The sequence below is a fragment of the Elephantulus edwardii genome, unplaced genomic scaffold (assembly GCF_000299155.1).
Source record: "Elephantulus edwardii isolate Elephantulus edwardi_28Jun2011 unplaced genomic scaffold, EleEdw1.0 scaffold00222, whole genome shotgun sequence".
Lineage (NCBI taxonomy): Eukaryota > Metazoa > Chordata > Mammalia > Macroscelidea > Macroscelididae > Elephantulus > Elephantulus edwardii.
Window position 1 is genome coordinate 1,432,976 of NW_006399972.1, and position 6,175 is coordinate 1,439,150.

Here is a 6,175-nt window from a genome sequence, read left to right on the forward strand (position 1 = left end):
GTGGACTGCTAGAAGAACAAATAAATTCATCCTGGAGAAGGTGAAGCCAGGCTGCTCCTTGTAGTCAAGGATTCTGAAGCTTCGCCTGACATACTTTGGACATGTTGCAAGGCGGGATCAGTCCTTGGAGAGGAGCGTTGGGAGGGTTGAGGGAGAGCTCAGGAGAGGGAGACCCTCGATGAGATGGATTGATTCAGTCACTGGGGTAATGCGGATAGGTGTGTTGGAGACAATAAGATTGGCACTGGATAGAACAGGGTTTATGGCTGTTGTGCATAGGGTCACTATGAGTCGCAGGCAACTTGACCGCACACATGATTCTTACGCTACTATCACTGGCAGTTCAAATCCACCAGCTCCTTGAGAGAAAGATGGCCAATTTACTCTCGTATCATTTACAGTCTCCAAAAAGTGAATGGTCAGCCCTGACTCAATGGCAATGAGTTTAAGCTTTTACAATGACTCCTGAGAAATTACAAGCACAGGGAAACAATCAGTTGGTTGTTTATTTATGTACTATTAAAATTTTTAATAGTTTTCCCCCTAATAAATAGATGTTTTTAGGATTGTTCTTTCAACCCGACTGTTCTCACATAGTTTGAGGTTAAATTTATTGATTAGCTACTCCTTTGGGTTACCACCAAGGCCATACATAGCCAGGAAAGCTCTTGTAATATTTACAGTAAACCGAAGAATTAGGCATTTCAAAAAGCCCCTTCACAGTTAACATTCCACACACCTTAGCTAGTATTAGCTAGGCTGACAAGGTACATGTGTTACTGCTGGGAGTGTCATTTCATAGTTTTATTTTTATTTAATTAAAAAGTGCAGACTTTAAGGATCACAACTGAACTAAATATTTAAACTTGGATATTTCTTTCTCCAAGTGAAACCAACTTTTTAAAAGCCATAATAACTTGGCTTGATATATATCAAAACTGACTTTGAGAATTTCTTCTTTTCATTTACACGGGTGCAAAACCCAATTCTCGCAAGTGTTGCACAGTAAACAGTACCTGGTCTCTGTCCTGAACAGAATCACTAGTTAGGAGTAAGGCTGTGTAAACTCCCCAAGCACTGGAAACATTTAAATAGTCAGAGATCATTTTGTTTCAGAAAGGGACCAACACCCTAATAATATTGACCTTCTTCATGTCTTTCGTTTTACTTGCTAATTTTATATTTTAGGTATGCAGAGTTTTCATTCTTATCCCTTTACAGGTCAGTTATTCCCAAAGTTCTGCTCTCCATGATTTATATTTTAGGAAAGCCTTTGCTTAGGGCTTGGGTTTTGTTGTTGGTTTGTTTTTATTTGTTTTTTTTTTGTTGTTGTTTTTCCCATTAGCTGGATTCACTGTCAACAATGAAGGTTCCCAGACTCACCCCAGACATAGTGATTCAGCATCTTTGTAGTAGAGTTCCAAACCCACTGCCACTGACTTGATTCCAATCCCTGGAGACTCTTAATCAGGTTTCTAGGGCCATAAATCTTTATGGAAGGCAACTGCCCACCTGTCTTCTGCAGGGTGGCAGGTGGACTTGAACCACTAACCTCTCAGCAATCCAATCTGTTATGCACTAGGTAATGAGGGAGCTAGGAACTTGCATTTTATATAAGCTTTTCAAGTGAGTCTTGTTAAAGTTTGAGGACCATTGTCTTTGGGTGCTGAGATTGAATGCACCGTGGGAGGGACCAGAAACCCTGCCAATCTTACACTATCCTCAGAAGCTCTACTGTGCTTAAGCCCATTATTTCAGTTAAGTCATCATTCCATCTCAATCCAAGTCTTCCTTTCAATTTCTTTTTTTTTTTACAGTATATTTTTTTATTTGAGATTTTAATGAAAGTTTATAGAAAAGTTGGATTTCCATTCATTCATTGCTGCATATTTTCCCACCCCCGCCCCAATTCGCTTTCTTCTTTGGGAAAAAAAATTCTTTCATTGTTATACAGTCCCTTTCCCTCCCACCACCCCACCACCACCCCACTATGCAGTTCCTATTCCGGACTCCCGTCATGTCCATAATAATACCTAATCACATGTTCCTTTTATACAATTCTTTCCCTTGTCTGTTTCAATGCTGTGTACATTATTTATCCTTCTTTCCTTAGTTTTTCCCCAACACCCATGTCAGTCCTGTTCTATAACAGTGACATTGTGCAGTATTTGTCTTTTTGTGACTGAGATATTTCATTCAGCATAATGTCCTCCAGGCTCACCCATTTTGTATACTATTTCATGAGTTCCTTGTTTTCCAGTGTTGGATAATATTCCCTGTGTGGATTTACCACAGCTCCTTTATCTACTTGTTTGTTGATGGGCACTCGGGTTATTTCCATCTCTTTGCTATTGTGAACAAAGCAGTAATAAACATGGGTGTGCATATTTCTGCTAGGGTGGCAGTTCTGGCTTCTTTAATGTATATTCCCAGTAGTGGATTTGCTAAATCAAATGGTATTTCTATTTCCAACTTTTTGAGAAAGGACCATACTGCCTTCTATAATGGTTGCACCATTTTACACTCCCACCAACAGTGACTAAGGGTTCCAGTTTCTCCACAACTTTGCCAGCATGTGTTGTTTGCTGCTCTGTTGAATTTTGCTATTCTTACTGGGGTGAGATGACATCTCATAGTTGTTTTGGTTTGAATCTCTCCTAGAGCTAGGGATTTTGAACATTTCTTTATATGTTTGTTTGACATCTGAATGTCTTATTTGGTGAAGTGTCTGTTCATATCCTGTGCCCATTTTGCAAATGAGTTGTTTACCTTTATCTTATTGTGGTGCTCAAGTATTCTATAAATTCTAGATATAAGTCCCTTAACAGACATGTCATTAACAATTTTTTTTTCATTCTGTTGGAGAAGTTTTTTTTATATTCATAGGAATTTGATTATTAGAAGGTCCCATTCAACTGCTTGGGAGACTGTTCATGTTGTGGATTAGGGTTTCTAGAGGTCTTCCAAGCTTTTCTCTAATGAAGTTTAGTCCTTGGTTTTAGTCCTAGGTCCTTGCTCCACTTTGAGTTGGTTTTTGTGTATGGTGTGAGGTGTGGGTCTTGTTTGCGTTTACTCCAGAATGTTGTCTCCTGCCAAGCACTGGCTCCTTCTGATAACACGCCAGATGTGTGTGAGACAAACTCTCACCATCCTTGTCTTTAAATAGCACCCTGGCTATACTTCTAAAATGATCTGTTTGCTCTTTTGGCAGCCCAAGTTATATCAATAGTAATGCTCTCTGTCAACACCACAATCCAAAGACACTGATTCTTCTTCCATTTTCTTTATCCATTGTCTAGTTTTTACATGCATACATGATAAACACAATTAATGTTACTAAGTTGTAGTGAAGAATCTTGAAATGATACATGTTTTGATTACAACCACATTTGCTACAATGAAGGATGGGGGGAACCCCCCCAAACCACAAAACCTGTGGAGCTCAGCACTTCTCTGTCACACACAGAGTCGCCCTAAGTTGGAACTGACAGTGGCAGGAGGGTCTAGATTAAGGCTCAAAGGTTGTTCGTGTTGCTATTGTTTCCCTTACTATCCTGGGTGTGACAAGGATTCTCTTATTTTGGGATCTGCTGGGTGGTGGTCTTTTTATGACACTGTTGGTGTGGGGGGTGATTTTCGTGACTGTGTACTGAATGGTTGAGTTTTCACTCATTCATTGATACACATTTTCTCCCTCCCTCTCCCCCAATTCACTTGGCAGTGCATCTCTTGCTCCAGATGGTTAATCATCACACATATAATGTCTAATCATCTGTTTTTTTCTATAGTCGTTCTCTTCACCTACTCCAGTGTAACGTTCATTATCTACTCTTTTCCTGTTCTCCCCCAACACTTCTGTCTTAAAGCACATCCATTCACTTCTCAAACTTTTGGATGAAATAACAAGCACACAAATCTGTGAAAAGACAATCAAACCTGTAGAAAAGAAACATAATGGAAGAGAGGGGAATATTGTATGCTTATTATATGCAGATGATTGGTTCTTTTCAAAAGTATACACTGAATGTGTAGACTGGTCCTTGAAATTTTTTTATTTGAACTCCTGGAACAATAAATTGTATTGTCTGCTCTGTAAGATATCATGCCAACACTCCCCCTGTATGACACATGACACTGTATTGAAGAACATCTACCTCTTTAGCGAAATGAAGAGCAACTCTGCTTCCTTGTATTCACAAGCATTTTATTAAAGAGAACCTGTGAGAATTTTCTCTTTCTTACTCTTCTATTTTCTCTTTCAAGGAATGTGTAAAAATTAGACATACTTACAGTAAAAATTTAGACATGTGTAGTAAATAATTTTATAGATTGATAGGCTTTTAAAATGTGAGGTAAGTTTGAAATAATAAATTTCCAGATAAATAACTTTGAATTCATAGCCAGTACTTGAAATTAGGAATTCACTGTCATCAACAAAGGTAAATACTGTTGGTACACACACATTCACAAGGAAGGAAAACAGCGTGGTGCCATCTGTTGGCGAATTCCCCGCTATTGCTTGTTCTTCCTATTTCAGAATATTGGAGTTGTGTTTGTTTATTCCACTATATTAAGAACCTATTATGTCCTGAGTATTACACTAAGTGCTAAGGAAAACAAGTAAAATAAAAGTATGTGATAAAATAAATATTTAGTTAAAGTTTGATATTTATATTCTACTTTAAAGTTCCATAATTTCACAAATTTATATCATAATATAAACAATGTCACAGGTCTAAATTTTGGGGAACTGTGTACAATCCATTTAGTAGTTATTTTTAAACCATCTTCAAAGATGGTTTGCTAATAGTAGACCTAGACCTCTTGGGATCTCTAATGGCGTAATGGTACGGAGTTGTGCTGCCAAGTCAAAGGCGGGTAGTTCAAATCCACCAGTTTCTCTGTGGGAGAAAAATAGGCAATCTCCTCCTATGTGATCTACAGACTTTGAAAACGTGCTAGCGGATCAGCTATGAGTTGGTTTCTACTTAATAGTGTGTAACATCAACAATAACGGTCCCCTTTCAACAAAAAGGAATAGATGGCAAAAGCATGAATATTTCTTGCTTTGTCATTAGGTACCTTGAGGTCAGTGCTGACTCACAGTGACATCATGGAGAAGAGGACAAAATATTGCTAAGTCTTTCTGGTCTTCATGATCATTGGTATGATTGAACCCATTGTTGTGGTCATCGGGTCATTCCATTTCATTGAGGATCCCTCTTGTTCTTGCTGATTGAACTTGTACCTTGCCAGACAAAATTACTTTCCTGACAACATATTCTAAGTAAGTGAGTTAAAGTCACACTATCTTCATTCCTGCAGAGCAGTATGGTTGTATTCTTTCTGCTATTTTGCTCATTCTTCTGGTAGTTTATGGCATATTTAATAATCTCTGTCAATGTTACTCTGTCAAAAAATCTTGTTGATATTGTTAGTTACCATCGAGTTGAGCATGACTCAGACTCTATGAATGGTGGATCTGAATCTCATCCTTTCCTGTGCCCTCTTCACACTTCCTGATGCACCTGAGCTCAATGTAGCAGTCACCATGTCAACTCACCTGCTTGGGGGTCTTCCTCTCCTTCACTGACTCTTTTTGAATGTGACATCTTCCGATTTCCTGACTGCTGGTACCAAAGGTGTTAATTGTGGATCCAAGTAAGACAAAGGTGCTGATAGTTTCAATCTTCTCCATACACCATGATGTTGCCTCTCAGTCCAGTGGTAAGGATTTTTGTTTTGACACTGAGATGCAGTCCATATTGAAGGCTGTATTCTTTGATTCTCTGCAACAACTGCTTCAAGTTTTCTCACTTTCAGCAAGCAAGGTTGTGTTATCTACATAATTCAGGTTACTAATGAGTCTGTGTTACTAATGACTGTGTGGATCATAGCAAACTGTGGCTGACTCTGAAAAGAATGGAATTACCAGAACACTTGATCGTGCTAATGCAAAACCTATAGTTGGACCAAGAAACAGTCGTCAGAACAGAGCAAGGAAACACTGCATGGTTCAAAGTTGGGAAAGGCCTATGCCAGGGATGTGTCCTGTCTCCATACCTTTTCAACCTGTATGCACAACAGATCATCCAGGATGCTGAGCTCTATGAGGAGAAATGTGGGGTCAAGATTGGTGGGAAATCTATCAACAATCTGCGTTATGCAGATGACA